The sequence below is a fragment of the Osmerus eperlanus genome, chromosome 18 (assembly GCF_963692335.1).
Source record: "Osmerus eperlanus chromosome 18, fOsmEpe2.1, whole genome shotgun sequence".
Classification (NCBI taxonomy): domain Eukaryota; kingdom Metazoa; phylum Chordata; class Actinopteri; order Osmeriformes; family Osmeridae; genus Osmerus; species Osmerus eperlanus.
In genome coordinates, this window is record NC_085035.1 from 12,640,472 (window position 1) to 12,661,514 (window position 21,043).

Sequence of the window (21,043 nt, forward strand, 5' to 3'; positions counted from 1 at the left end):
ATTAAACATAGGATTCCCTAATGTCCTAAACCAATATTAGGGTGGTGCCCCAGACTTTATGATAAATTAAGTATTTCTATCTTTAAACGAGCAAACCCCGCTACATAATGGCGCCCCGTGTGAGGCTAAGATAGATTGAAATGAGCAATCGTAACTTTTGTGAAACGAACTGTTAAAATAGAGCGAGCTCTAACTGTATGTAGCACCATGTATTTAATACTACTGTGCCTAGGCTACAGTGGCTGTGTGCGTATTCAATTGTTTTTCGTGAAATAGCTGCTAGTGTGTGTGTGGGACCAGCTAGCTCAAAGGAAGCAGCTAGGTTTGACCGGAGGTACGCGCGTGCTCAGAAACACCGCTTCCCCGACATTTACGTTGTAATCTGCCTCGGCCAGCTCTTCACGGAAAGTAGCATAAGAGCCTTTATTATAGCCTCTATTTTAATAGTGTAGCTATTTGGTTAAGTGAATTAACCAACCAACTAATACGTTGGTGCACATGTCTAGTTCAGGGAAACAGACAGTAGTGCTTAGTCCTGAAGGACTTTTGTTTAGAAGCAACTAAACAACGCAGTTCTGTACACGTAACCTACCGCCACCACGAGTGTGTGTGTGGGACCAGCTAGCTCAAAGGAAGCGGCTAGGTTTGACCGGAGGTACGCGCGTGCTCAGAAACACCGCTGCCCCGACATTTACGTTGTAATCTGCCTCGGCCAGCTCTTCACGGAAAGTCGCATAAGAGCCTTTATTATAGCCTCTATTTTAATAGTGTAGCTATTTGGTTAAGTGAATTAACCAACCAACTAATACGTTGGTGCACATGTCTAGTTCAAGGAAACAGACAGTAGTGATTAGTCCTGAAGGACTTTTGTTTAGAAGCAACTAAACAATGCAGTTTCTACACGTAACCTATTATGCCGCCACGATATAGCTTGTCGAAAAAAGCATTGACTATTCCCGCAGCTGTGTTTTAAAATAACAGTGGTTGCCAAACTAAAGTTACATTATTAGATGCAGTTCATCAATGTGGTTTAGTTACGTTGACTTCAAGAAGCTACTTAGTAACTATAATTGTGTAAAGTATGTACTATAATTACCTTGTACCTTTATTTGTTATTTGTATACGTCTTTGGCAGTCAATTGTAACCATAACCTAAATGAGTTTATTGAAACTAGTTTGATTTAAAAAGATTGGAAAGCCGACAACTTTTCCCTCATCTAGACCCCTAGTCACAAAGCTTCAATTGCTACGGCCATTGTAAGCCACTTCAAGTGCCTCTTTTTGTTTCAATAATTTCCTCTCAACGCTCTTTCCTCCTCGACATGGCATTGGCGTGAGCTCTGTTTATGATTTGTAAGGATGTAATCACTGACTGTACAATTTCTGCCTTTCTTTAAGTTAGACCATTTCATTCTGTTCATTGAAACCAATCTCTCATATCAAACCCATAATCCAACTTTTCATAAGATCTGTTTACCTTACTTGAATAAATTCATTGTAAAGATATTTTGACGTGCGTGTTCACTGATGTTGCGATTGGCTCTACTCTTAGAACGAATTCATTCCTAAAGATGAGACTGATTATTACATATTAAACATAGGATTCCCTAATGTCCTAAACCAATATTAGGGTGGTGCCCCAGACTTTATGATAAATTAAGTATTTCTATCTTTAAACGAGCAAACCCCGCTACACAAGGTAGAGCAGGTAAATGATGTAGGCTACACCTTGTACCTCATAAACAAGGTAGAGCAGGTAAATGATGTAGGCTACACCTTGTACCTCATAAACTGTCAAATATACAAGCAAGAAGTCATAAAAGACCAAAACATTGCAGTGTGAAATCTGTAGCACTCCCATTGAAAAGCTTTTTTTTCAACATACCAATTGCACCTCAAATTCAGACACTGCTTTAGAATCCTCCCATTCAAAACAGCATGAGCTACAGACACCAAGGGCCACAGAATGAACATGTCACCTCGAACATATATCATGGTGAAAGATATCAAAACGTATCAAAACCAGGTGGAATTCTGTCAGATCCAAACAATTTGTCTTTTCATTTCAGTTCTGACAGCTCCCCTGTGTACATGTCTTCCAGATGTTCAATATGGCCGATACAGCTGCATTTAAACAAGCTCCCTCATATCTCAGAAGGGAGTGCTTGTGGGTCTTTGGTTTGGTGCTCAAGAGACACTCCTGTCCATTTTCTCTGACTCTTTGTTGGCCAAAACACTGGCATCCAAAGGTGTTTTAGAGAAAAACTGGAACATGTGTGAACAGCAAGATTGTTGGACTATGTGGTTGTGTAGATGTAAAGGCAAGACGAGCCAAGAAAAACACCACACAGTTTAAAGGGTACTTTGGTTGTGGCTTCTGTTTACATCCTGGTACTCTAGTAGAGAAACAGGAGAGGTACACTGTGCTGCTACAGAACATCCTGACAGAGAGGTAAAGAACATGCTGGAAGATACATAGCAAGCAGTAGAGAAACAGGTGAAGGACACTGTGGAGGTAGTCAGGTGGAGGAGAGCTGGAGGGAGATACAGGTGGAGGTAGTCAGGTGGAGGAGAGCTGGAGGGAGATACAGGTGGAGGTAGTCAGGTGGAGGAGAGCTGGAGGGAGATACAGGTGGAGGTAGTCAGGTGGAGGAGAGCTGGAGGGAGATACAGGTGGAGGTAGTCAGGTGGAGGAGAGCTGGAGGGAGATACAGGTGGAGGTAGTCAGGTGGAGGAGAGCTGGAGGGAGATACAGGTGGAGGTAGTCAGGTGGAGGAGAGCTGGAGGGAGATACAGGTGGAGGTAGTCAGGTGGAGGAGAGCTGGAGGGAGATACAGGTGGAGGTAGTCAGGTGGAGGAGAGCTGGAGGGAGATACAGGTGGAGGTAGTCAGGTGGAGGAGAGCTGGAGGGAGATACAGGTGGAGGTAGTCAGGAAGTAAATCAGACTAAACTGTTGAGTCTGATTCTCGTGTCTCTGGTTCAGATGGCCCATCTGTTACATTCCAGCTTATACAGTGCTCTTGGAAGATGACACTAGTTTTATTTAGACTTGCTTCATGTAGAAATATTAAATGTTTTTATAAAAATGGTCTCTTTTGTAACTGATGGATTGTCTAAATGTTTATTATATGAATCTCTTCTGATAACCAGCCAGTTACTCCTCAACTGTACTCATCACTCCTGCTCATGTCTGATGTCTTATCAGTCTGTCAGCCTCTGTTCTGTAGAAACCATGTCAGGAATGAGGAAATGCACATGTTGAGAACATGTCCCTCCCTGTAACAGATGACAGAGCTCACCAGACCGGTTGAGGTAACAGAGGTTTAGTCTGAGAACATTTGAGGCAAAGTTAACCCAGAGATGGACACTTGGTGAGACTGAGGGGGTGCAGTCTACAAGATGCAGTCTGTGTATATAGGAGAGGTCTACAAGATGCAGTCTGTGTATATAGGAGAGGTCTACAAGATGCAGTCTGTGTATATAGGAGAGGTCTACAAGATGCAGTCTGTGTATATAGGAGAGTTATAAACATAATGGGATATATCATCATGCTTTCCTTCATTAACCTGCATTGAACAAATCTCCACTTCCCAAGGTGCTGGTTTGTCACTCAGGTCATTTATATCAGTCAAGCATCCTGGGCCTCCTAAGACATGATCCTGACTGAACCATACAGACAGGTCATTCTCTCTCTCTCTCTCTCTCTCTCTCTCTCTCTCTCTCTCTCTCTCTCTCTCTCTCTCTCTCTCTCTCTCTCTCTCTCTCTCTCTCTCTCTCTCTCTCTCTCTGTTGATGATCCTGACTGAACCATACAGACAGGTCATTCTCTCTCTCTCTCTGTTCCTTTCAGACAGAACAGTGCAGGGGGGCACATAGGGACCACCACCCTTTTCTAACCATTTCTCTTTATCCTCTCGCTCGCTCTCAATTCAATTCAATTCAATTCAGCTTTATTAGCATGACAGTCATTTCAACCGTATTGCCAAAGCAAGACGCACAATAACAGACAACCATACATCAACAACTCTCTCTTTCCATTCTTGCCTGTCCAGGTAAAATGTCGTTTTAACTGACACTTCTGTGGTATAAGAGAACATTATTGTTCCTACACTCTCTGCTCTCTGACAGTAAACTTAGTAACAGTGATAACTAAATTACATCTTCTGTGTTGCCAACCTCCGTGTTCTGTGTAAACTATGTAATGAATGAGGAAACACCTGTAGTTTAGCCCAGGCAGCACCAGCAGTTATGGATCCCATGAAAAATACATGACCCGTCCCTTATAAATATAATCATTCCACTCATGACACATCACACCAATGAATCATTCAGCAGTGTACAAAGAAAAGTAGAATGGAGCAACAAAAACACACTAAGCTAAACTTAACCCTACGCTGCCAGTGCTATAAACCAAACCTTATCTGTTAGGACCTCTGCAACAAAACCTGTTTCTGAGCTAAACTTAACCCTATGCTGACAGTGCTAGCTAGTTCAATCTACTGTCTGCTCAAAAATAAATATAAACGCTCCCAGGGTCTTTCTCATGCTCAGGATACTCTTGCACAGGGCAAATGAAACATTCATCAATGCACAGAGGAACACATGGAACAGGTTTACACTAGAGGGTGTATTGAATGAAGGTTTATGTCATCATGGGTTGTCATACGCTATCCATCTCTTTGACCCACAATCAAAAGCTGTTAGCGCTAGCTCCTCAGCCTATTGAGGACCAAAGCACTCTAAATATGATATACAAATATAATATTCTTTAAACCCTTAATGACACATACAGTGTTGTTGTCAAATATCCTAGTCTGTCTCCTCCCTGGACACTGATAACTGATAACACAGTACATCCTCTTCCTGTTGATCAGCACAGGTAGGAGGTCCTTAACCACTGACTGACATTGTTGCCAACACACAATAGCTTATGATAACATTTACAGACACAATAGACGTTTAACAAACATGAAATAATATTATATTGTAGTCTAGGATCTATGCTGATAAACAAACACATGTCCAGTATTTGAAAGGATAAGACATCCGACCAGGAATAGAGATGCTCATTTACTTAATCATAACCTGACCTGGACTGACAGTAAATCTTCACTCTCCAACACCTTCTACTGACCTTTATAAAACTCTGGTTTCACCATCAGCCTCCTCTCTGTGCTCCATCTGGTTCTGTGTGTGTCTGACAGTAATGAACATACAGTACATAGTTGAATGTGTCACACCCACATACATACACCCACACACACTTCTGTTTGGACCAGTTGATCCTGTTTGGAGTCTCATTACAGGACGTCACCTGCATCCTGTACATGCACGTACACACACAAACAACCAGACTACATACATGGAGGAGGAGGGAGAGAGAGAAAGACAGAGGTAGACAGGAGAAGGAGAGAGAGAGACAGAGGGGGAGAGGCAGAGAGAGAGGAAGACAGAAAGAGGAGAGAGAACGGAAGAGAGAGAAATAGGAGGGAGGGGCGGAAGAAAAGGACAAGACAGTGAGGGAGGTAGAGAGAGAGAGACAGAGAGAGAGAGAGAGAGAGAGAGAGAGAGAGAGAGAGAGAGAGAGAGAGAGATACAGAAGGAGAAGGCCTCCAACTTGGAAGGTGGCACTAGTTTTATCTATGTCACGACCACGGCCGTGCCCCCTTGTTTTTGGTTTTGCCCTGCCCTAGTGTTTCCCTGTGTCTGTCATTGTCTTCACCTGTGTCTCGTTGAGTGGTGTCAGTTCTCTTTAGTCTTATCGTGTCAACCTGTGTCTTGTTTGGTTCTGTGTATTTAGGTTCCCATTGTGTGTCCAGAGTTGGTCTTGCCCTTGCACTGTGAGTATCTTGTCTGTTTCCAAGTTCAAGAATAAACCCTTGTTTTGACGCTCTAACTGGCTACCTCTCCTGCATTTGGTCGTACCCCAACACTCACCTTAAAAATTTAGACTTACTTCATGTGGAAATATTAAATGTTTTACAAAAATAGTCTCCAATGTAACCAGGGGCTAACTGGGGGAAAAAAATGGCCCGGGAGTTACTGTTAGACCGGCCCACTCAGTACATGGCGAGTTGCCCACTCAATGCATCGCACGTATTGACCAGTCATTGGCCTACTTGGAAAAATACCCATACACTTAACATTGTTTTGGATGATTACAAAGAAATTGCATCATATATGTTTCATTTCTTACGTTGAACTTCCGAAGTACGTAAGAACACATTTCAGAAGACACTTCAGAAATTCGAAAAAATAGGCACCATGAGTGTTAAATACAGATCGCGAGGAGGAGTATAACAGTCAGTCAGCGATTGTAGACTACTTATGGTCTTAGAGCAATTTATACGTGTTCAAGCTGTGTAATAGCCTATGGAAAATAGTTGGAGGTGCTGGTGATGTCAGAGGGAGGGTTGGTGATGGCAGTGGGCCGGTATTTTGGACCATCCCAACCCCCGTCGGCCCACCGGGGATTCTCCCAGTATCCCCGATGGCCAGTCCGCCCCTGGTTGTAACTGATGGATTGTCTAAATGTAACTGGTGGGACTGTCTAAATGTTTAAACTTGAATCTCTTCTTTCTTAGAAGCAGCCAGTCACTCCTCAACTGTACTGATCATTCCTGCTCATGTCTGATGTATATCAGTCTGTCAGCCTCTGTTCTGTAGAAACCATGTCAGGAATGAGGAAATGCACTTGTTGAGAACATGTCCCTCCCTGTAACAGATGACAGAGCTAACCTGACCGGTTGAGGTAACAGAGGTTGTTTCGTCTGAGAACATTTGAGGCAAAGTTAACTCAGAGATGGGACACGTGGTGAGACTGAGGGGGGTGCAGTCTACAAGATGCAGTCTGTGTATATAGGAGAGGTCTACAAGATGCAGTCTGTGTATATAGGAGAGGTCTACAAGATGCAGTATGTGTATATAGGAGAGGTCTACAAGATGCAGTCTGTGTATATAGGAGAGGTCTACATGATGCAGTCTGTGTATATAGGAGAGGTCTACAAGATGCAGTCTGTGTATATAGGAGAGGTCTACAAGATGCAGTCTGTGTATATAGGAGAGGTCTACATGATGCAGTCTGTGTATATAGGAGAGGTCTACAAGATGCAGTCTGTGTATATAGGAGAGGTCTACAAGATGCAGTCTGTGTATATAGGAGAGGAGTTATAAACATAATGGGATATATCATCATGCTTTCCTTCATTAACCTGCATTGAACAAATCTCCACTTCCCAAGGTGCTGGTTTGTCACTCAGGTCATTTATATCAGTCAAGCATCCTGGGCCTCCTAAGACATGATCCTGACTGAACCATACAGACAGGTCATTCTCTCTCTCTCTCTCTCTCTCTCTCTCTCTCTCTCTCTCTCTCTCTCTCTCTCTCTCTCTCTCTCTCTCTCTCTCTCTCTCTCTCTCTCTCTCTCTCTCTCTGTTCCTTTCAGACAGAACAGTGCAGGGGGGCACATAGGGACCACCACCCCTTTCTAACCATGTCTGTCTGTCTGTCTGTCTGTCTCTCTCTCTCTCTCTCTCTCTCTCTCTCTCTCTCTCTCTCTCTCTCTCTCTCTCTCCCTCTGTCTCTGTCTCTCTCTCTCTCTCTCTCTCTCTCTCTCTCTCTCTCTCTCTCTCTCTCTCTGACCACACATTCCAATCTTGTACTTCTACTGTTGAAACCCTTTCATGTATGAGGACTAGGGGTGTAACGATACACTCAGCTCACGATTCGATACGTATCACAATACTGGGTGTACGATACATTACGTATCACGATATTTTGAACACCATTTTTTATTAAATACATTCAATTAACAGATTTTTTCCAAAACATTGAACATTTGTAAATAATTTTTTTGTTGTACATACAATTGAGTTCACTCAGTTCAACCGATTTCTGTGAATGCAGTGAATGCACGCATGACGCAGGTGCAGAGTAGGTCGCGTGCTGGTAGCTCAACCAATAGGATCAAACGGACGTCATATTGTAAAAATATTGCCATAACTCTACGATACATATTGTAACATTTTTGTATTGCAATATATTGTTCCACGATATATTGTTACACCCCTAATGAGGACAATTAGTTTTTATAGTAGAATGGAGCAACAAACCTGTTTCTAAGCTAAACTTAACCCTACGCTGACAGTGGAGCTAGTTCAATCTACTGTCTGGAGGTGCTCAAAATGAAATATAGAAATTGATATATTTTCATTGTCACATTAATCATAATGACATTTTGTATTTATCAATTATTCTTCAAGAAAATGTCATTTTCCTGTCAATCAGCACCCTTCCCCCTCTCTATCCCCACTGTAGAGTTTAGTTTGATTCAAATCTATCTGGTTTGACCCATTTCTACATTCCAGTCCTGTGCTGCTACAGGGCTCTGTAGAAACCATGTCATGTATGAGGAAATGCAGTTTCACTTGACCCACGTTGTGGGTCTCATGACTTATAAGAATGATGGGTAAATACGACGTGAATCTGAACACATTTGACAACAACACTGTATGTGTCATTAAGGGTTTAAAGAATATTATATTTGTATATCATATTTAGAGTGCTTTGGTCCTCTATAGGCTGAGGAGCTAGCGCTAACAGCTTTTGATTGTGGGTCAAAGAGATGGATAGCCTATGACAACCTATGATGACATAAACCTTCATTCAATACACCCTCTAGTGTAAACCTGTTCCATGTGTTCCTCTGTGCATTGGTGAATGTTTCATTTGCACTGTGCAAGAGTATCCTGAGCATGAGAAAGACCCTGATCAGAGACAGGGCAGAGAGAGGAGGGTTCTGGCAGGGCAGGTGATCAGAGACAGGGCAGAGAGAGGAGGGTTCTGGCAGGGCAGGTGATCAGAGACAGGGCAGAGAGAGGAGGGTTCTGGCAGGGCAGGTGATCAGAGACAGGGCAGAGAGAGGAGGGTTCTGGCAGGGCAGGTGATCAGAGACAGGGCAGAGAGAGGAGAGTTCTGGCAGGGCAGGTGATCAGAGACAGGGCAGAGAGAGGAGGGTTCTGGCAGGGCAGGTGATCAGAGACAGGGCAGAGAGAGGAGGGTTCTGGCAGGGCAGGTGATCAGAGACAGGGCAGAGAGAGGAGGGTTCTGGCAGGGCAGGTGATCAGAGACAGGGCAGAGAGAGGAGGGTTCTGGCAGGGCAGGTGATGTAGGCTGCAGGTGAGGAAGGACAAACATCCAGAGTTACAGTACAGAACACAGAACAGTGATGATCATGTGACAGGGTGACAAGTCATGATTCTGGAATGATTAGGGGGGATTGTACATCAGACTGGCAGAGGTTTTAAAATAATATCATAGTCTGTCTCCTCCCTGAGGCCTGTTCCATAAAGGCCGCCCCACAAAGTTAGACTTAAAGTCCCAAACCTGACTTGTATTATATTAATTAATCAAGCGGGGCTAAAGCGGTTCCATAAAGGCCAATTTCAGCTGACACACTCTTACTAATTCAAGTCAGATTTAAGTAGTCAAGCTAATTGCGCGTGCACCCTATTCTTAAGCAGCCCGAGAGGTAAAACATGGATCATACAATCCACCACGGCAAAAGCAATGCACACGGCCACGTGACTTCTTCCAGAAAGAACGTTCCCTTTAAGCCTTGTACTATGACAGCTCCCTCATCCACCGCTTCATCAAAATGAAACGACACGCCAGGATTGACGTGAACGATAGGCTACGTAGGTCTTGGCTTTTTAGACCTTTACTTCTTTGATTAAAAAACAGACACCATCTAAACGCATCTAAATTGACTTTTTTGACATTGTTTAAAATAAATAGCCTACTATTAATCAATACATTATCCAGTAGCCTAACTTTTTAACATGGTTTTTGTGTCGGGGAAATGGAGGATGAACATATGGATTTAGGTTTGTTTTGCAATTGTGGGCTCCTGTTAACAATTATATAGCTATGATAATTATACTCTGATAATTTAGATTGAGATATAGGCCTATGCCTGATGCCTATACATTTGAAATCACAAACTACCATAGCCATACATTTAACGGCTATGGTGCGTATCAAATCATTGGTCATCATTGTTTAATGCATTAGGCTAAATGTTGTAGCCTATGTAGGCTATTTAAGTTGATTTTCTATAAATGTAGCCTACATATTGAACTGATGAGAATAATAAAATGAGAATGTCCGTGGTAAATCATCGTTTTCCCATTGGGTCAGTGTTACAGGAACGTCTGGTTAAGCAACAACACGGTCTAAGCCTGACAATTAGCCTGCCCTGGACCAGGCTAGTTTCGAAGCATAAGTTACCATAGTAACCGAGTTCGAACTACGTTGAGCTAGCTTTATGGAACCGAATGAACTAGAAATGAGTCAGACTAACTGACATAAGTCTGGCTTATTCGGTAAACCCACTTTATGGAACAGGCCTCTGGACACTGATAAATGATAACACAGTACATCCTCTTCCTGTTGATCAGCACAGGTGGGAGTTCCTTAACCACTGACTGACATTGTTGCCAACACACAATAGCCTATGACAACATTTACAGACACAATAGACGTTTAACAAACATGAAATAATGTTATATTGTAGCCTAGGATCTATGCTGATAAACAAACACAGTCCAGTATTTGAAAGGATAAGACATCCGACCAGGAATAGAGATGCTAATTTACTTAATCATAACCTATCCTGGACTGACTGAGTAAATCTCCACTCTCCAACATATGAATAAACACCTTCTACTGACCTTTATAAAACTCTGGTTTCACCATCAGCCTCCTCTCTGTGCTCCATCTGGTTCTGTGTGTGTCTGACAGTAATGCTGACAGTCTGATCACCTGCAGTGCTGCCTTGTACTCATCTGATCCCAACATTAAAGACTGCTCTTACTGCTGTTGTTATTGTTCCTGTTATGGAACATACAGTACATAGTTGAATGTGTCACACCCACATACATACACCCACACACACTTCTGGTTGGACCAGTTGATCCTGTTTGAAGTCTCATTACTGGAACTTACTTCTATAAGGGTGCATGCATGCCCCAACAAGAGGGGAGAAAGGGGGAGGAGGAGATGGGGAAGAGAGGATGGAGGAGGAGAGGGGAGGAGGACAAGTAGGGTTAGCTGCTAACGTCGGCTGGCTAGAGTGTGTGATGCTGCCTGAACAAAGTAGGACCTGAATAGAAGACAACTGTACTACAGAACAAGATAGGGAGGAGATGGAGGACTAGGTTCTGCAGAGAGAGAGAAAGACAGAGGAAGAGAGAGACAAGGAAGGGGGAGAGAGAGAGAGGAAAACAGAGAAAGAGTACACAGTCAATGAATCTGACGAATTGACGTTTATTAACCACATGGTACACAGGCTACTAGTAAGGCAAACAGCTGTTTGGCCCTAGCCCACGCTAAAGAAAAGAAAGGTAGGCCACAAAACAATAGTGACCGTCTCTTGTGAAACCCAGACGTAACAGAAAGAACAGACGCTAAACCTGGTCTTAACTTCAAATGCTCCATCCCCCTGCCCAACCCCCCTCCATGCCCCTTCGCCCATAGATATATAATACATGTATATATGTCTATGCCTTCGCTAACTGTCGGAGAAATTTAGAATGTAAGGTTATATTCTGAAAATACTGGTGCTAGCATTCCTTTGTCAGTAGAGAGCCCTCTCCCCACATGACCTATAGATGACACTAGGCTTACGTAAACAAACTGACCTAGGTTGACCATTATCATACTAGAGGTGCAATAAACCTTATCTGTGTTGAGTGAATCATATGGTCAAGCCTAAGGTCGGAGAACTCTGTAAGTTTCCACGTGCACGCGCACTCTGTCTCTGGGATCGATCATATTGACAGCTGATATGCAGGGGAGGAGACTTCTCACCAATAAATGGTCTTACCTGAAGACTTGTGAACCAGACAAACTTTGTAGCACAATGGCGTGTGATGTTTTTGTCTCCTTGTGGGCCGGCCGCAAGCAATAAAGCTTTCTTAAACTTGTTCACCGACTGACTGTGCAATGCTTGATAGATTAATATTCATGACAGGTACCAGAGAGGTTGTTCCGTCTGAGAACATTTGAGGCAAAGTTACAGTTTTTCTTGATTGCTTTGATGCAGCAGTCAACTCAAACTCCACATTTTCAAAACAGTTAACACAGAGGCCGAAACAGTGGCACTCATGGTCAAAATGTCACATTTTGTTTGCAAAGGGCTCTAACCGTGCCAAAAGATTTAAAATATGCAACAAAAGCAAATTTTGCCTTCAAACATCACAACTTGCAAACAAGTGTATGAGCTCTTCCAATCAACCATTACACAGTGAATAACACAATATAAACTACAGCACTCAGTGCAAATCAGTGCACCGTTGGTTGTCATTGTAGCCCATTACTGTATGAAGCTTTCATGCCAGTGACATTTGTTGTCAAATTTGCCTTCTTGCAAAGAATTGGATCCAGAATCAGAAATGCTTTGATGCAAATTGTATTGATTCCATTGATTCTTATTTTCAAACTGTGGCTGAAAACTGAAATACTGTAAATATTACACTAAATAAACCTAAATAAAATCTATTAGAGTAAAGTATAAATATGTATTACTGTAGAGTATAAGAAATAGCCACTATTGATACTCAGTCTCTTCCGTCTTGAAGATGGGGCCTCATCCACATCACATTCAATATCCTCTCTTGCGATGCACCGAGGGAAACATCTTCTTTCATGCCTTATCCAACCTTGACATTTCTCTGCACCTATTTCTTGGGCAGCAGCAGTCATTGCATTCGGCAAGGGCATCTGCTCATAGGGACGGTGATCATAAACCTTCCACCTCCAAGCACTGAAGAACTCCTCTATGGGATTCAAAAATGGGCTATATGCTAGAAGGAACTGCATCATCGTCCGAGGGTGTACTGCAGACCACTCATTGACAAGGCGAGAGTGGTGGAACCCCACATTTACATTTAGTCATTTAGCAGACGCTCTTATCCAGAGCGACTTACAGTAAGTACAGGGACATTCCCCCCGAGGCAAGTAGGGTGAAGTGTCTTGCCCAAGGACACAACGTCATTTGGCACGGCCGGGAATCGAACTGGCAACCTTCAGATTACTAGCCCGCTTCCCTTACCGCTCAGCCACCTGATTCCCCCACATTGTCCCAGACGATGACGAAGAGTGGCATGCCAGGCCTCAACAGCCCTCTCTCCTCAGGTGGGATCAGCCTGTCATGAAGTGCATTCAGGAATGTTATGAGGCGCTCGGTGTTGTATGGGCCAATAGTGGGGATATTGCATAGGACACCATCATTGGAGATGGCAGCACACATGGTTATGTTGGTGCCCCTCTGTCCTAGAACTGCTATAGTGGCCCTGTGCCCAATGAGGTTCCTTCCACGTCGCCTCACTTTGCAGAGATTGAAGCCGGCTTCATCAACATAAATGAAGACATGTGCCCCCTCAGCTTCAAGCTCCATTTTTCTCTAAGTAAAAAAAGGCAAAATTACAATGAAAAGTGACTCCAGTTGACTCTAACTGCATGATATGACAAGGCATTGCAGTATACTGTAGTAATGTTTCCTTACCTCCACATATTGGCATCTGGCCTCCTTCACAACGTCAGAGTTCCTTTGAAATGGAACTGTATACAGCTGCTTCATTGCCATATGCTTCTTTCTTAGGATGCGGTCAATGGTGGACACACTCACGTTGTTGATGTTCCTAAACATGCCCTGATCTTCAATCACTGCTGTCCTGATTTCACGCAGCCTTATGGTTGTTTGCCACAGCCATGTTCACAATGGCTGTCTACTGCTCAGCACTACGTAAACATTCTCCCTCTACCACCAGAGAATGGCAGCCTCTGGATTCTATAAAGAATACGTGTAATGAGAATGATGGAACAATTACATAAAGTATGTCACTGAAGATATTTCTGTATATACTGTACAGCAACATTACCTGTTTTCCTGTCGAAAAGTTCTGACAATGGATGCGACAGTGCTTCCGTTCAGAACAGGTTGGACTCTTTGTCCAGCCTCTCTAAGTGAAAGGCCATGATTGATAATGTGATCAATAACAGTTGCCCGAATGTCATCAGAAACCTGAGCCCTTCCAACTATACCTCCACCTCGCACTCGGACTCCCCTTCCTCGGACCCCTCTACCTCTTCAGGTGAGAGTGAGATCTCACCTGCATTAGACCTCTTCCATCCATGTTGGCAAAGAACAACACAGACGCTGCACCTTTTACGTAAGCCCTGCAGACTGATTGCTAAATGAAGATTTGTGTGAAGGAGTGTCAAACAGGTGCTTCAGTGCGTTCATACTGATGTAGGTAGTATGGAGTTTGGACTGCTTGAATGACATCCGTGTTAACTGTTTTGCAAAAGGGTGGGGAAAATGTGTCAATCCAATGAGAAAGTGTTCACACATTTGCAAGAGGTGTCCTCTGCTCTGCTGAGACAGTGATGATGAAAACCGAGTGGATCCCAGTTTCTTTAAACAGGTCAAAGCAATCAAGAAAAACTGTAACCCAGAGATGGACACATGGTGAGACTGAGGGGGGTCACACTGTCTCTAGGGCTCCCTTACAGCAGGGGTGGAGAGACTAAAGGAAACAGACAAAGAGAGGAAGAGAGAGAGAAAGAGTGGGGAGAGGAAGAAAGAGATAGGGATTGAGTGAAGGGGGGAGAGAAAGGAAGAGAAAGACAAATAGAAGGGAGGAAGAGAAAGAAGAGGACAAGAGAGAGATGGAGGTAGAGAGAGAGAGAGAGAGAGAGAGAGAGAGAGAGAGAGAGAGAGAGAGAGAGAGAGAGAGAGAGAGAGAGAGAGAGAGAGAGAGAGAGAGAGAGAATCTGAAATTGGGAGAGCTTCCCAATCTGAAGCTCTCCCCTACTGGGAGCTTCAGAGACCACCCTCCTCCTACCCACCACCACCCTAGAATCATCCCCCCTGCTGCGAGGAGACACAACAATCCAGCCTGGACATCCCACTCCCCACACAGCCACCACCTCACCACTGTGAGGCACAACCAGAGGAGACCACCTTCCCCCTCCCCAACGTCTGCCCACCAACCCCCTCCACACCCACAGCAGCAGAGCTATGCTGCAGCCCCTTGTCCCCCTCTACACCCACAGCAGCAGAGCTATGCAGCAGCCCCCTGTCCCCCTCCACACCCACAGCAGCAGAGCTATGCTGCAGCCCCCTGTCCCCCTCCACACCCACAGCAGCAGAGCTATGCTGCAGCCCCCTGTCCCCCTCCACACCCACAGCAGCAGAGCTATGCTGCAGCCCCCTGTCCCCCTCCACACCCACAGCAGCAGAGCTATGCTGCAGCCCCCTGTCCCCCTCCACACCCACAGCAGCAGAGCTATGCTGCAGCCCCCTGTCCCCCTCTACACCCACAGCAGCGGAGCTATGCTGCAGCCCCCTGTCCCCCTCCACACCCACAGCAGCAGAGCTATGCTGCAGCCCCCTGTCCCCCTCCACACCCACAGCAGCAGAGCTATGCTGCAGCCCCCTGTCCCCCTCCACACCCACAGCAGCAGAGCTATGCTGCAGCCCCTTGTCCCCCTCCACACCCACAGCAGCAGAGCTATGCTGCAGCCCCCTGTCCCCCTCTACACCCACAGCAGCAGAGCTATGCTGCAGCCCCCTGTCCCCCTCCACACCCACAGCAGCAGAGCTATGCTGCAGCCCCCTGTCCCCCTCCACACCCACAGCAGCGGAGCTATGCTGCAGCCCCTTGTCCCCCTCTACACCCACAGCAGCAGAGCTATGCTGCAGCCCCCTGTCCCCCTCCACACCCACAGCAGCGGAGCTATGCTGCAGCCCCCTGTCCCCCTCCACACCCACAGCAGCAGAGCTATGCAGCAGCCCCCTTGTCCCCCTCCACACCCACAGCAGCAGAGCTATGCTGCAGCCCCCTGTCCCCCTCCACACCCACAGCAGCGGAGCTATGCTGCAGCTGTAGCCCAGGCTGCTGCCACAGCCCCTTCCCCTGCTACCTCTGAGCTGGGAGACATCAGGGAGATGCTACACACCCTGTGCACCAGGCTTCTATCCAGCTAAGTTGTACTGTACACCTTCCCAGTTGACAAACAGAACAACATGGAACTATACTGTTTGTAGTAGTAGTAATAGAAATAGTAGTAACCCATACAGTGGTAATATTTGCAAAACAGTACACCTCCATAAAATACATATACATTTATTATACAGTGTTATTAATAGAGAAAAAGTTGTAGGTGTTTTAATTTGTCTCACTATCCAAGTTCATTTTGATTGTTTTCAAATGCGTTCATTTCATGTAAGTTGTTGGAATATACAGGGTCTTCACTCCTCAACCTTTGAGCTGAAGAGTGGAAACCCTGAATTTATGAACTCTCAAAGATGTTGATATAATTGTGCTGACAGAAACATGGTGTCAAAATAATCTGCTCACTCACTGTCCCCCAGGATACGATGAAGTCATAGTGCCCTCTTTAAAACTAACTAAAATACGCAAGGGCAGAACATCGGGGGGGATCTTGGTGTGGTATAAAGAAGGTCTTTGCCATCATATCTCACCAGTTAAACAGGGTAAATCCTATATCTGGTTAAGGTTAGATCAAACCCTGGGCATCACTGATAGAGATATATATATCTGTGCTATTTATATACCCCCAATAGATTCTCCTTACTTTGAAGAAGACATTTTTGAAACTCTCCATTCCGAAATTACATATTTCCAAACCCAGGGAAACGTGCTCCTAATTGGAGATCTGAATGGACGGACAGGAACCGAACCTGACATAATCGACCCACAGGGCAACAACCATGTGTTTGGTCAGTCTCCCCTGTTTACCACACCTACCATCACCCACCGGAATAACCTTGACTCTGTAATAAATCAAAGTGGCAAGGAGGTAGTGCATCTCTGTCGGGCCTTAGGCTTGTACATAGTTAATGGTGTACATAGTGAATGCACTAAAAGAAAAAGCTCGAAGAGCCCTAAATGCAATTAGAAGAAAATTTTATAATTTGCAAATTCCAATTAAAATCTGGCTTAAAATATTTGATAGTGTGATCCAGCCCATTGCGCTGTATGGTAGTGAAGTATGGGGTCCACTCAGTCATCATAGCTATACCCGCTGGGACAAACACCCAACAGAATCTCTACATGCAGAATTCTGCAGATACATCTTACATGTTCACAGAAAGACGCCAACAAATGCATGTAGAGCAGAATTAGGCAGATACCCAATGATAATTAATATCCAAAAGAGAGCACTAAACTTTTTCAATAACCTTAAATCCAGCCCTCTAGACACCCTCCACTCCAAAGCCCTCCAAACCCAAGAGCTGAACCCAGATAAGAGTCCCCTATGTCAGTTGGTGCTGAGACTCACTGCCCCCACCCAGACACACCCTGACCAGTCTCACACCAACACTGCTTTCCAAACACCAATCAGAGTCAACCAAATTATAACACAATGTAAAGAAACCTACCTGGAACATTGGAAAGAAGAAACTAAAAGCCAAAGTCGATTAGAATGTTATCTAGCCTTAGAAAGAGATTATAAACTGGCAGAATACCTCTATACTGTCAGAGATAGAAAGCAGAGACAGATCCTAACCAAGTACAGGCTCAGTGACCAATTGGCAATTGAAACAGGACGACACAAAAAATCATGGCAACCAAAAGAAAACAGAATATGTGGTCACTGTTCGACAGGTGAGGTCGAGACGGAGATGCACTTCCTCCTACAATGTGAAACATTCAGTCATATAAGAAATGATTACTGTAACAAACTCCACTCTGTAATGTCAGATTTCAAAGGTCTTAGTGAGCTCTCAAAGGTAAAAATCCTCCTAGGAGAAGGAGACAGGGCATACCTTGCTGCCCAGTATGTATCAGTATGCCACAACCTGAGAGACAGTGAGTGACCTAGACACACAAGGCACACACACAAAGCACACACACAACATATACTGTGTGTGTGACTGACATGTGTATTTCTGTATGTATATATATATTACGTAATCAATCCTTTAATCTTTCAACTGAATTTGCCATGTTTGGTTGTTATAGTAATAGTTGTAATAGTATACCGATGTCCATAGTAATGATATGAATACTGTCTCTGTGGCTCCACTGTTGCTTTGGCAATATGAACATTTGTTCCTTAATGCTAATAAAGCCAATTGAATTGAATTGAATTGAATTGAGAGAGAGAGAGAGAGAGAGAGAGAGAGAGAGAGAGAGAGAGAGAGAGAGAGAGAGAGAGAGAGAGAGAGAGAGAGAGAGAGAGGGAGAGGCGTAGAGAGGGGGGGGGAGGGGAAAGAGAGATATAGAGTCGGTGACATTCACTGGAGCTTCTGCAGAAAGTAGAAAGACTTGGACTTGCTTCATTTATAAATGATTACATGTTTACAATGTCATTCTCTTTTATTTTTGTAACTGGTGGAATGTTTTACTGATATAGAAAACTGATATGAATCTCTTCTTCTACAGGCATCCACTCCTCAGCTGTAGGCTACACAGCATTCCTGCTCATGTCTGATGTCTGTCTGTCAGCCTCTGTTCTGTAGAACAGGAACTGAGGAAATGCAGTTGTTTTGAACTTGATGCTGCCGGCAGATACGATGGGTGTTGCCAAGATTTGTAGGTCCCATGACTTGTTAGAATTATGGGTAAATATACAATAGGAGGGAAAATATAAGGAGGTGAGGGAAGGAGGGGAGATAGGGAGAGTGAGGAAGGGAGGAGGGGAGATATAAGGAGATGAGGCCTTCCCTCATCTCCTCCTCAGATAGGGGAAGTGAGGAGGGGAGATATAAGGAGGGGAGGGAAGGAGGGGAGATAGGGGAAGTGAGGAGGGGAGATATATGGAGGTGAGGAGGAAAGATCGGGGAGGGGAGATTGGAGGAGTTAGGAGAGGAGATATGAGGAGGTGAGGAGGGGAGGGGAGATATTTCCCATCCATTTGATCTTTTCGCATCAGCTTAATCTTGCTAACTCCCTCCACAACAATGATTGATGGTTTAGGGTTGTCTCCATGGCAACAACCTTCTCTCCATGGTCACTCCGGGCCTGAGCCCATGTGTACAAACAAAACAAAACTGTGCATCTTTTAAAAAGTATAAAAAGCAAAATGTAAATTCAAAGTACAATAATTGTGTACAAGATGCAGTGGACTACAATTATAAAACAGCAGACAATACTCAAGTACTTATTATAATTAAAAACAGCGATCATCAGTAAACGTTATGGATACAAACAAGATTTAATATTTAATATTAAGCTGTTCTTGTCTGTACTAAAATCAAAACTAATCAAAGGGCAGTGCTCTTACAAATCACAAGTGAGCGATTTGACTTTTGGCTAACAGACATCACAACCTGCAAAACCTCATTTCAGGGTGGTGCCCCTCCAGAAGTAGAAGAGCTTTCTCAGGCTTATTTACAATGAAAGACAAAAACATGCCAATCAACTACTTGAAATTTAAAGTAGCTATTGGGAGAGAGTGAAAGACAGGAAAAGATAAATAGGCAGGGGGAGGGAGGGAGGGAGGGAGGGAGGGGAGAGAGGTTTTTTTTGTGTTTCTTTTCAGTGTAGTAGGGTGAACACAGACACACACAAACAGGAGGCCCAGACAAGTGGTTCACAATGCAGACATGTCCTAGTGCTGCCCTCTAGTGGTGCTACAGGACACTTGCCTCATTAAAAACCGTAACGTGTTTAGGTGTTTATCTGGCCACCTGGTAGACACCACGCCCTCCCAGTCCAGTGTGTAGTCTTACATGCAGTGTGTCACCTGGTAGACACCACGCCCTCCCAGTCCAGTGTGTAGTCTTACATGCAGTGTGTCACCTGGTAGACACCACGCCCTCCCAGTCCAGTGTGTAGTCTTACATGCAGTCTGTCACCTGGTAGACACCACGCCCTCCCAGTCCAGTGTGTAGTCTTACATGCAGCCTGTCACCTGGTAGACACCACGCCCTGCCAGTCCAGTGTGTAGTCTTACATGCAGCCTGTCACCTGGTAGACACCACGCCCTCCCAGTCCAGTGTGTAGTCTTACATGCAGTCTGTCACCTGGTAGACACCACGCCCTCCCAGTCCAGTGTGTAGTCTTACATGCAGTCTGTCACCTGGTAGACACCACGCCCTGCCAGTCCAGTGTGTAGTCTTACATGCAGTCTGTCACCTGGTAGACACCACGCCCTCCCAGTCCAGTGTGTAGTCTTACATGCAGTGTGTCACCTGGTAGACACCACGCCCTGCCAGTCCAGTGTGTAGTCTTACATGCAGTCTGTCACCTGGTAGAAGAGAACTAGGGTGATGTTCCCGAGCCTTTAACAGTTATGCCTTACGTCTGTTGTCGGACTGAGGTGAGTTGTGTTGACGTCTCGGTACCTGAAGGGTCTTAGAAGGTTGTATGGATGAGCAGTGGGCATATTTATCACAGCTGTATTTCCTTTTGTGTTTCTCTATTTTTATGGAAATGATGCAAATTCTCTGGTTTAACAGGTGCCTTTATATGATAAATTATTGAAACATGGACTATATGTATTAAGTAAAAGCTGTGTAGAATATTTTGTTTTTAATCGAAAAACTAGGAAAAGCTGTAACTGGTTTGAATGCATGCATATCTTACACATCTTGTGTATGGTTCATATTGGCCAAACAACCAAAACAAATTCCCCTGTTTAGAGGAAGATGGGAAACTGAACAATGTCAATGACAATACCACAATGCCAATATCAATATAATTAGTTATTTGCCTGTGGGTTAAATCAGAGCAAGAATGGTCAAAGTAAGGTTAAATTAATATATATTTAATAACATTGCAAATTAATGAAATCAATTACAAGGCAAACATGTTACAAAATGAAGGCTTTAAATCTTACCTACTCTACCATGATTATTGTAACTCAGAGAGAGAAAGCAAGAGGTGAGGAAGGAGAAGGAGTAGGACAAGCCAGAGCTGAGGAGAAGGTCTCAGGAGATGAAGAATCCACAGAACAATGCTTCACAATTCCCTTTATACACAAGAACAACCAATCAGATCACATCTT

The 21,043-nt window shown here is 44.3% G+C and overlaps 2 protein-coding genes across 10 annotated transcripts in view; one reads left to right on the top strand and one right to left on the bottom strand.

Annotated features, from left to right (window-relative positions):
- Positions 1-10,902, bottom strand: part of LOC134038948 (NACHT, LRR and PYD domains-containing protein 12-like) — a 223,027-nt gene extending 212,125 nt beyond the window's left edge. Inside the window, 2 exon segments of the mRNA XM_062484630.1 lie at positions 5,136-5,198; positions 10,732-10,902. The gene's annotated coding sequence lies outside the window, so the exon portion shown is untranslated.
- The window catches only part of LOC134038951 (NACHT, LRR and PYD domains-containing protein 3-like), a 201,505-nt gene that overhangs the window by 62,208 nt on the left and 118,254 nt on the right, over positions 1-21,043 (top strand). The window lies entirely within an intron of this gene.